Source organism: Branchiostoma lanceolatum, chromosome 17 (assembly GCF_035083965.1).
Source record: "Branchiostoma lanceolatum isolate klBraLanc5 chromosome 17, klBraLanc5.hap2, whole genome shotgun sequence".
Taxonomy (NCBI): domain Eukaryota; kingdom Metazoa; phylum Chordata; class Leptocardii; order Amphioxiformes; family Branchiostomatidae; genus Branchiostoma; species Branchiostoma lanceolatum.
This window is the reverse complement of record NC_089738.1, coordinates 951,783-963,616: the sequence shown is the minus strand read 5'-3', so window position 1 is coordinate 963,616 and position 11,834 is coordinate 951,783. Positions and strand designations below refer to the sequence as shown.

The following is an 11,834-nucleotide window of genomic DNA, read 5'->3' as shown; positions in this document are numbered from 1 at the left end:
TGAGGAAGAAATTTTACGACTGGCAACCGATATCCAGAAACATGACAAGGTTGCACTGGAACCCATGTTGAGGTGATTAGCATAAGCATCACACATTGTTATCCAACATTATAATGTAGCCAGATGACGTCGACCAATCAAAAGTCCCCATTTTATATCGGTTATGACGCCTTAACGACATAGAGGAGTCACAAGTGCTGAATGACAGATCTCAAGTGGTCAGTTATTACACTAAATGACCCGTTAATCCGTTCCATAATGTAGGGTCAGAGGACTCTTTTTGTTAACATCGATAGAACTTTTCTTTGTTAAAGAATCTTTATTGCCTTAAAATAAAAACCATTGACCTTATATTTCTAAAAGACGCGAAGACATAGAAACAATTTCAATTGAAGGAAAATCTAAACGCAACGACTGAAACTTTCACACCCCTCCTGTAGATGGACCCGTCCATATCATTCAGACGACTGTTCTTTGTTCACCATCTTTGAAGCGGTTGGATCACGCAGTGCTACTATTTGTCATGCGCGGTCATGGGTCAGAAGGAATCAGGTGATACCTTCACACTATATAAGGCAACGCGTAACCACACCCGGGTGTTAGTTATAGGTCCTCCGCCCGCCGACGGAGTCCCTAGCTCTTCGTCTACGAGATCAACCACCCGGAGAAAATGTCCAGCAAGCGAAGCCGAGGAAAATTGTCTGCAAGCCGCGAATGCGTTCGGGCACGTCTGTACGGCAGTTTTCTCTCGGTTGTCCCTTCTTTTCGAAGGGAGGGGATAGGTTTGTTAGTGGTTATTTGAACTGGTAGGGGTGAAAGTTTTAGCATTTACTTTGTAGTTAACGTTGTGTCGAATTTTTTGGCTTGGCCACGTGTTGCAATATCTTTATTTTTGAAAGGCTGTGTTCGAGCGACTCCAGTCTTCGTGTTGTGTATTTGTTGTTTAACAGTTGCCCAAGATTTTTTGCTTGACTAGAGATAGTCGGAGTTGTATTCTCGTGCTTTTTGGTCATTTCCTTTGTCTTTCTTTGTTCTCTTCCAGCCACGCTGGCACGCGGCCAGGTGCCTACTTGTGTGACCTAATTAATTTACGTTCCTTTTTTAGTAGGCGCCGCTTACTTTTAGACACTCGTTGAATGTTTGGACAGCAGGGTACGTTTAACCTACGTTTGTTTGCAGATATTTTAGGAACTTAGCAGGTTAAACTTCGGGAAGCTGCTGCCACGAGGCCAGGACTTTCCCATTTCTTCGTACACTCGTTGCGTTTTCCGTGCGTATTGTTTCCTTGTGTAGTCTGCTCCTGCAGACAATGGTTACAGGTATGCGACACCTGGCTGCACGTGGGAATGCCATTGTTTTTCCTTCTTATTGTCTTTTTTATTCAGGTAATTGGTTTGAGTGCACATGTGTTGGACTAAGTGTAACGTGGATTATTTTCTGCTACGTGTTTTTGTACTTAATTGACGTGTGTTTGAACCATACAGGTCTTTGTGTGCGAGTTACAGCAATGTCAGGCCTGGCCTCTCGAACGGCTCCAGTCAGGTAGGTAGCGGCTCCGGTACATCAGGCACCAGTCCCGGGTCCGACGGCGGCGACGAGTTGGTCTGGTCCAGCGAGGGACAGCTCAGGCGTTAGACCAGGTCGTCACACTGCGGGACCGTAACGAGGAGTCACTTTGGCCATCCAGCAATCAGTGGGGCTGTGCGACCTCATTCAGATTCCCGATTTCCCGGTAGAGGGGGCGGTAAACATTTCCTGTTCTCTAGGATTTCTTTTGTTTGTTTTCGGTTGAATTTATTTCAGACGTTACGCGATTGATTGTGAGATTGTGTATGGTTGCTTGGTAGTTTGAATGCGTGTATTAGTGGTGGTGAAAGTTGAAAGAGAGAGAAAAAAAAATCGTCTGAATGGCTCGGGATTGTTCACGTAATCGGCACGTTTTGTCCTGTGGAACCCGGGCAGGGTATTTGGTTTGGATGTGGTGGCAAAGATTGGTTGAGGAGGAGAAGAGGATTGTATTTAATGCCCTGTTCTTAACGTGTGTTTTAACTATGCAGGTCTTACCGCAGTACCAGGCCCGTCCTCCCAATCGACTCCAGTCCCGGCACAGCAGGCAGCTTCGTCCGCGACCCAGGCAGCCCCTGCTACTGGTCAGCAGGCTCCGGCTGTAGTCCCGAACCCGACGATGGCAGTGCCCAGTCCAACCCAGCAAGGGGTTACTTCAGCGCAGCAAGCGACACCAGTACCGAGATTGTTCCAGTAAACGGCACGTTGTGGTCCTTGGGAACCCGGGCAGTGTGGATGGACATGCAAGGATTTAAGATTGTTTTTTCCTTGTCTTGTTGCCTTGTGTTTTGGGACACATTCCTCAGTTCTCTTCAACGTGTTTTGACTATGCAGGCACCTTGTCAGAGCTTCACCATCCCACGAGCCCGTTCTACCTCCGACAGTTCCCTTGACATACACCCAGGCAACCCAGGGGATCCTGCCAACAGCTACCAGACGCCATGCAGGCATCATGTCAGAGCTTCACCGTCCCACGAACCCACTTTACGCATTCTCACCAGAGCTCCCTACGGTTTCATGCCGCCCTCTATAGTTTTGATCCACATGATTTTTGACTAAATTATCTTTGTTTTTATTGAGATCTGTATTATTTTGTGTCGTGATTACGCTTCTCTAATGTTTTTGACAAAATATTTGATTGTTGTTTTCCTTTCCCCTTTTACGTTGTGATTGTTTTTGGTTGTTGTTTATTTACTTCGGCATTTCGAAATTTTCCCTGTTGTGTGTCCCGGTTTCGGCAGGTGAGTATGTGTTATTTTGTGTATATGTTAATTTGTGCACGTGTTCCCGGTTAGGCATTAAGCCAAGGGGGAGTGTTGTATTATTTCCCGGTTTCGGAGCTTTCTCGAACGGGGTATGTGTCAATGTGTACGTGTGTTCCCGGTAAGGCATTAAGCCAATTGGGAGTGATGTAATATTTCCCGGATTCGGCGCTTTGTTGAACGGGGTATGTGTTAATGTGTGCATGTGTTCCCGGTAAGGCATTAAGCCAAGTGGGAGTGTTGTAATATTTCCCGGATTCGGCGCTTTGTCGAACGGGGTTTGTGTTAATGTGTGCGTGTATTCCCTGTAAGGCATGAAGCCAAGTGGGAGTAATGTAATATTTCCCGGATTCGGCGCCTTGTCGAACGGGGTATTTGTGAATGTGTGCATGTGTTCCTGGTAAGGCATTAAGCCAAGAGGGAGTGTTAGATATTTCTTGTTTTCGGCGCTTGGGAGTTTGTGTTTTTTAACTAGCTGTGAATGAGCGTTGTTAACAATACGTTTGACCAGGTGAAGGGTTACCGCCAGGCTATGGAAATCGTGGGGGCAGATTCTGAGCCATTTTGTTATGACTTATTTTATTTGGTAAGACGTGGTTTTAGAGTGTTGTATAAATTGAACCGGCACGGACTCTGATTCTCGGCATTTATCCAACTGTTGCTATGTGTGAAAATTAAGTTTAGAGAATTATGTTAACAAGAATGAATAAAAGGTTTCAGCGCTTTTAGTATGCTACATGAAAATAAACAAAAGATGTATTCTGGTTATTTATCAAGTGTTGGTATTTATGTTTAGTCTTTTCAAGGGCTTGATAACATATGATTATATTTGATGAGTTTGTAAATTCGCATCATGTTTGTCCCTTCTTGAGCATATCTATTAAAGTCTGTTTACAGTCTGCCTGTTGTGTTCTATATTTTGTCACCAATAAATGTTCGCATATGTACTGATGTACGTTTACGTATATGCGTATTAATGCATTGTCTTATATATATATATATGTTTTAGTTTGGCTGTCGGTACGTGTACACGTTTATACGTATGGTTTAATTAGTGATCTGTTAACTAACTTGATTTAGTTGTTTCAACGTTCGATATGCATCAGCCAAAATTTTTTTCGTAATCGTTTATTTTCACTTTTAAGGGAAACAGTAATGTGTATTCCCTCCCTTCAAATTTGGATTAAGACTTATTCGATGTTATAATGGAGAAATGAGAATGGGAAGAAAAATAGAAAGCAATATCAAGGTTAACTTATTACTGAAGTTGTTGAAGTAATTCGAGTGAGATTAAGGCACATTGAACATGAGTCTTTATCAAAGGGGATGGCAATATGCACTTTGAGCAAAAGGGGCGAAGAATAGAGGATGAGTGAGGGGAAGGAATGAGATATCAGTTGCAGAAGGTTAGCGTGAGTGAGTGAGTAAGGGATATATGTGACGTTGTGATGAAAGTAAAAGGTAGGTAGACTGACAGATACAGCGTTGGCGGAAGACGGCAATTTCCGCATCACCCATTCCGGAGGACCTATGACTGCGCATGACAAATAGGAAACTATTTGTCATGCGCGGTCATGGGTCAGAAGGAATCAGGTGATACCTTCACACTATATAAGGCAACGTGTAACCACACCCGGGTGTTAGTTATAGGTCCTCCGCCCGCCGATGGAGTCTAAAGCGACCCACCCACCCAAACCCCGGGACATTTTCTCCGGGGGCATAGATATCCGCTCAGGGGCGTTCGCCTCAGCCGATATGAATCGTTAGGCTCCAGACGGCAATTTCCGCATCACCCATTCCGGAGGACCTATGACTGCGCATGACAAATAGGAAACAGTTTGTCATCAAAGAACTTCAGAGACAGATTTAGACCAAGGACCATCTGGTGATGTTACACAGCTGAGACGTCGTTCGCGTTTTGCTGCTCTACATCGAAAACGTCTCGCCAAGTTAGAAGAAGGGAGAGTAGAAAAAAAAACACAGTTTACTTAGGTGGTGCGTTCAGTTTTTTCAAATGTGGTTAATCTTTACTATTTTGCTGAATGATTAGCACAAATACAATTAACACCTACTAACATAATTCCTTGAAAGATACGTCCCAACAGATTTCGATCCCAACGTCCTCTAGTATAATACACCCCTGTATATCTAAACTGCGCATACCTGGGGTATGCTGCACTAGAAACTTTGAAACTTTATTGAAAATACTACTTGGCAGACATGCAAGTCTGAATTGGGTAGTTATTTACTAGGGGTGGGTACCGGTACATAAAATTCAGGTCCGGTCCAGGTCCAGGTTCAGAGGGTCAGGTCCAGATCCGGACCTGTACCTGTACCTGATTATAGTAGTGTCGCAGTACATCATATTTTGGAGAGCGAGACGCACGTTAAAGTCTCCAAACGTCATGTCTGGAACGATACAATTTCTTAGGTTTGCACTTTGTCTCAAAATCATAACTATACCCTCCTCGCCGTCTGTTTACTCATCCTTTCAGTGTTTCTAGATATGATTCACAGCTAATGTCTTCGAAAACGATTCGTTAAATCTGCTGTTTTGTATTTTCTTAGACCAGTTATGTGGCCGCCTGCTGGTAGCCTGGTATTATGAATTTTCTAATCGGTCCATAGGCCGGTCCGCTGATTTTTTACGGACCGGTTTTTTGGACCGGTCCATTAAGAAATACCGGTTTTGTACCGGTACCAACCCCTATCATTTACAAATGGTGAAAATAAATATGTTTATTTGTGTTTTGATATCGGACCACACGCGGTCCCCTCTAATTGGAAACAGATTCTAGAGAAGCACATGGCCAGGCGGGACCATTCCCGTCTCGCCTGTCGCAGCGTGCGGACGCGAAACCTTCTCTCTCACGATGGCGGAGTTTGACTTTGAAAAGTGGGCGGAATCGTCAAAATTGACACCCGTGACTATCAAGGCCTTGGCCAAGGCCGACCTGGCGGAGAAGGATGCGCTCCTCTGCGTCACAGCAGAGATGCTTCAGCTTCTTGACCTATCAGTGGGGCAGTACGCCCTGCTATGCCGGGCCACGAAGCTACTGCAGACGGCGGGCGGGACGCCGAAGCCGAAAGCGAAGATCACCCTAGAAGATGAAGACGGACAAGGAGCTGGGCGACCTTCTGGCCCAGATAGAAGGTTCGGATGACCTGCTCGGGGCCACTCCGACGGAGAAAGTGGACGAGCAGGCCTTCTACTTACAAACAGCGGCAAAGCAAGGTGAGAAGCCTCTCTTAATCCCCGAGTTCGTAGATTCGTACACGCAGCCATAGAGCGACCAGGAGATCGCGCGGGACGGGCAGACGTCGATTATACTCCGTACCAGCCGCTCCCGCCCGAAGGTGGAGTCGATTAAGATCCCCGCGTGGTCGGCGGCCAACGCAAAGATAATGGCCACGCTCATTCGTACCGGCAAACTCGGTACGAAACAAGACATCGACGACTACCTGGCGTACACGGTCAAAGTGTCTGAGCTGTTCGAAGTGTTTGACGTGCCATCAGTTATGCTGTATGATAATCAATACCGGGTCCTACAGAACCATAACGGTTTTCGCTGGGACAGGGACTCGGAGCACCTGCACTCACGCTTCCTGAAGTCCAGGATAACATGTGCTCCCCCAGCAAGACCGCAGCCGCATCAGCAGCGCCGGCCATTCACAGCACGGGCCAAGACAGCGGACTGGCAGGAGATCTGCATTAACTATCAGAACGCGAGCGGATGCCGACGGGCCACGTGCAAGTACGCCCACGTGTGCATCAACCCTGGGTGCGGAGAGTCCCACCCACAATACAAGCACAAGAGACAACAAGAGTGGTGTTTAAAAAACACACCGGCGAAGTGAAGATGATGCAAAGTAGGTCCTCATTTGCATGATTTATATCCGACTATGTTAACCTTGACGAAACCTTCCTGTACCAAAACTTATGAAGTTTCCATTAATTAGAAATATGGACCAGTAGTATTTTATCATTTATTATGCAAATTCAGTCATCACTTTGATAATTTTGCATCTATCCATGTCCCTATCTTTCTCAGTAACATACCACATGTTTGGATAGTCCAATCATTGAACGCAATGGGTTTGTAAAGTTTCTCATTAATTATGCAAAGTTGATTCTGATATGCATTATCACAATTTTATCATACAAAATATCATTTTAAATATCTTCATACCAGAAAGCATGGATAAGCAGACAGCTAGTTTCTTCATATATTTGTTTTTCAAAGTCTGAGACAAACTCGGCTCCTGCATTTACAAAAAACGCCACTATGGAGGCGATACCTACACCACTTTTTTCTGCTATGAGCTATATAACACTAAAAAAAATCACGACCATGACATGTCCACAGCACGCGATATCAAAACTAGACGTTACGCTGCACTGCAGTACCGTTACAAATCGCAATAATCATGTGGAGGTCTCATCAAGACCCACCCCGTACCAATTATCAACACAATCCATCTCAGCCTTCTCGAGTTATGCTGTTCATCAACACACACACACGTACACGTAAACATAGACTTACAAATGCTATCATAAACATTTTCTTCTTGGCAAAGATATACATGTATATTATCTTTCTGATACTGTTCCTGCTTCGTACTCAACCATCTAGCACTACAAACGTATGGAGACCTTCTTACCACAGTAAAGGTCGGTAAAGAAGAGGAAACTGAGGTGGTACGGCCACGTGTCACAGTCATCGGGAGTAGCCAAAAGCTATCATGCAAGGAATCATTCAGTGAGGAAGAATGGAGAGTAGACAACGGAAAAGATGGGAGGATGATATCGGAGAATGGAAAGGCATGACACTGAATAAAACGCTAAGAAAAACAGAACATCGAGAAGGGTGAAGAAAATTAGTTGCCAGATTTTGTGTGGTGCCCCAACGTTGAACTATCTAGACGAAGGGATAAAAGACGAAGGAGATATTTATTATATACGTATATACCCTTGGTCTTAGCCTAAACGGACCGGACGAGAACGAAGCGGCCCAAAACGCGCCTTGCCGGAAGAAGTCTGCAAGGGAGGCTACAAAAATTGATGCGTTTGTGGATGTCATCCATACACTGTTGGCGTAAATACAGAACTGTTGGCGGTGGTTTTACTTTCGCTGTGAACTTTTGTGACCGTGAAACGTTTTGCCCTCCTATGACTGTGGCACTTCTATTATCTGAAACGCGAACTTGAAAGCACCGCGAAAATGCCAGTTCCCCCTACTGCGAAATAAAAACCACGCAAACTTAAATTCATTTACAGTGTTTAAATCAACATTTAACTTAGAAATAATTGGTAACATACAGCTCATTTTGATCCCAATCGGTTTCACAACAACTGATGTCGATCCTACAGTACAGGAAAGGGTTAGTGAATAGTTAGTGAACTGTCGACTGCCTGATGTCTATCATACACTATACACGTATATAGAAGGGGGACTAGAGTGTTACAGTTTGTCCCAATAATGCATGTATTCCTACGGGGAAGTTGACAGACATTATGTGTCATTATCTCAGGAATCAAAGATTCTGGCCGAGAGAACTTACCCGCATCTATCAGAATTACGAGAACTTCTATCCGGCTATTTTCCGGGGAGACACCCCCCGAGCCAGAGCTCTTGAGTCATTTCATTTGACCGCCAGAAAAAACACACCAAGAAAGGCTTTCAATGTTTTAATGCCTCTTTAATTCTGACCTGGGGTCTAGGCGCCCATGCTAACACTGTAATCCACTTTATCTTCACGGTTGTAAAATTTCACGGCGTAAGAAAAATGTGATTTACGGAACGAATGTGTGAAGGAATCATAAGAAATAACAACAGATTTATCACTGTGATGATAAGTTCACGGTACAGAGGTGGCCGTGAAAGCAGCTGTTAACATAAAGTTACAGTGAAAGAAACAAGACTCACAGTACCCTTGTCCCCACGGGAACTAGACCGAATATCCTCTTGAACAAATTGTACACAAACGCCGTCAGAAAAAAGTGCAAGACATATTCAAAGCTTACTGTTAGATTGTGTATTCGTTTTCAAACTAATAACATGATTCCCAGATTGCGATATAATTATCCAGTAAGTACCAGGGTAAGTTTTTTTTTCTGTCATTTATTTGATGGTATACTGCATGACAGCTGACTCCAGCGGCGAAGGGATATGAACAAAATTTCAAGTCGTACTACAAGCACGTGTTGTTCTTACTCAACCTTAGATCCATAGGAGACATGACGGCGAGAGGTGGGCACTGCTATCTTAGTAATAGTAGCTGATGTAATTTTCACTTCATGTATAATGAATCTTTAACATGTTAGTTTTATGCAGATGTCGACAGATTGTTGTGAAGGTAGGCAATCAATTGAGCCACGTCGGGTTGTATCATAGTAATAAGTATAATGATTATAATTGATTTATAGTAACCAGTTTGTGGAATTTGTACCGAAGCCGTGATGGTCTTGATGTAGTTTCTCCAGGGTATGTATTCTGATTGAAGCCAACGTCATGTACAACGCTCAGACGCTATTCTAACTGTTTGAAAATAGAAGAATATGTGAGGATGGCTGTGAAGGCATTCACGTCTTGTTTTAACGTATTGGCGAGCGGAAACTGTAGAGTTGACTTGAAAATATTTGACTGTCGTGTTTAAAATGATCATACAGCCGGACACTAGTGTTTTGCAATTATTATTTTATTTTACCTTTGCCAAACTGATGCTTCGGTAGTTTGTGTGTTTTAGGTAAGGTTTGCATGCATGTCTATTAGACGTGTCTTCAATGGCCGGCATATAGAAAAGGCCTGGGTGACACAGACAGTCGAAATCGTACCCCCGTGAACACCCCTTTGTCTTCGTTCGCCAGAAGAGGAAGTCGTAAAAAAAGGGGGGGGGGGGGTCAAAATCTTCTGGGCTTTGGGTGGTCCTGACGCGGCCAAAGACTGTAAACTCGTTATACAGTCATCTTTTGTTTATCAGAGTTGAATGCATCCCAATGTTTGTCTTGAAGTTTTCATGATTTATTCCAGTCTTGCCTTCACGACTGCCGAGCGCCACTTGTGACATTTCCTTGTCAAAGGCAAGATAATTGTCTAAATATTACAATATTAATCTTCCGTCTTTGTGTCTTCTCTACAGCAGTCCTGAGATGAACATCTCACAACGTAGATTAGCTGTGACGACCATCAAATTGCAAACATCGACTATGTCAGATCTACTAGGGTGGTTTTGTAATGGTTCATTATTGTCGTCGTTAGTATATTAACATAGTGACTAAATGCCTGTGCTTAGCCCGTGATAGAGCATAGATGTACGATAAATTAAAGGTCAAACTTCTGCCACATTTGTCAGCGTCTACTCGTCTCTGTTTTATCTATCTTTTCGTGTTGAGTCCGCCTGGTTCAGGGAAACTCAGAGATAGGGCTGTGATCTGTATGGGCTTGTTTTAGTATTTTAATCAGCTAGGGTGGTCAGGTTAACATGATATCTTGCGATCCCTGAACAGCCCGGCCACACCGACCTGAAGAGCGATGACGACGAGACGTACCTGTCTGCACCCGTGTCAATGTCATCATGACGGCCGCCACGATCCCGCTGCACCACACACAGAGACATCTATCGCAGCAGGGGAAGTCAGCAGAGACCTTCCACTGTGGAGGTTGATGAGACGAGCTGCATCGCTTGTAGAAGCTGAAGTAGACGTCCATGGGACTATTAAAGGGGATCCACAGTGACACAACACCCGGGACACCGTCAGCGGCGGATAGGACGACGGCAGCAGTAACAGCTCTAGAGCCACGACGTGCAGCCAATGGACTGCTCTGCTACGATCAGAGAAAACCTGCCGCCAGTTAAAGAGTTCAAGGACTGACTTAAACGAACATGTATTGTCTATTTCATTGTGTATTTTAGTAATATTGTACATGTAGTAGTTGATTTTACATGTATATCGACGTATCGTGCATAGGCAATTAACCTCGCCTATGACGGTTAAAATCAAACCCGAGAAGTGGAGGTACACATGGTGAAAACTCCGTAAGAATATGTTGTACAGTTGTTGTGTATGCAAGACATGGCAAGATTCAGCTCTCTCGGTAACTTGCAAGAAGTTGCAAGGCACAGGCCAGCGGTGGATGAACAAAACTGATATTGAAAACCCCACATGAATATTGTGAACAATCAGTGTGTATGCAAGCCGTGATACGATTGCACGCTTTCACCAACTTGCAAGAAGATACCAGTGTAACACCTGATGAAACTTGGAACACTAACGTAATTACTAACACTGTGCTTTGTTATTATTGTGTCATGATTCCCCAAAAGGTGTTTTCCTTTGTGCTATTCTTAACTGAAGTCGACTACAAAGTCAGTCGCAGAAAGATGAAGTAACAAATGTTCTGTGGAGTTAGCAGACAGTTGTCAAGAGGTCTGTCTGAGAAGATAGAATATAAAAACATGTCTTTTTACGGCTAGTGAGTACAGTCCATGAAGGAGTAGAGAGCCACAGTGATTTTAGCATAGCCAGTTTCATGACATAGCCATTGTCAGTCCGTCTTAAAAGTTCCCCGTGCCCAGTGTACGGAAAGCCTTGTCTCTGTGTCCTTTCTTTATCATTCAGTCTTCAAAGCTGCAGCTGAAAGAACTCGGATCTATCCGTTGGTTACATGCAAGCATCTTATTTTTTTCATTTAAAGAAGCAAAGCTTCTAAGAAGAAAAATCAATCAAAAGCAGTGACATATTGGTCTTTTGGGCAAAAATCCTTACATTGAGAAACAGCTGTGACATATGGGTCTATATTTTTGCGACATCCAGAACGTACCCGCAAGGCGTTGTCGACCCCGTTATATACAAGGCCGTACCTGCAAGGCGTTGCCAAAAAGTAATTCCCTAGGGAATGCATTCGCGGAAATCCTAGAATATTTGTCAAACCGAAAGCAGTACTATACAATAGGCTCCGCCCCCAAGGCGTCGCCAAAAAAAGCAATTCGTGAAGTCACCATTAC

At 44.1% G+C, this 11,834-nt stretch overlaps 1 long non-coding RNA gene across 1 annotated transcript; it reads left to right on the top strand.

The window, feature by feature from the left end:
• Nucleotides 1-492: 492 nt before the first annotated feature.
• Nucleotides 493-3,789, top strand: LOC136422654 (uncharacterized). Its single transcript, XR_010753653.1, has 2 exons — nucleotides 493-1,744; nucleotides 2,058-3,789. It is a non-coding gene; the product is annotated as an uncharacterized lncRNA (long non-coding RNA).
• Nucleotides 3,790-11,834: the final 8,045 nt, after the last annotated feature.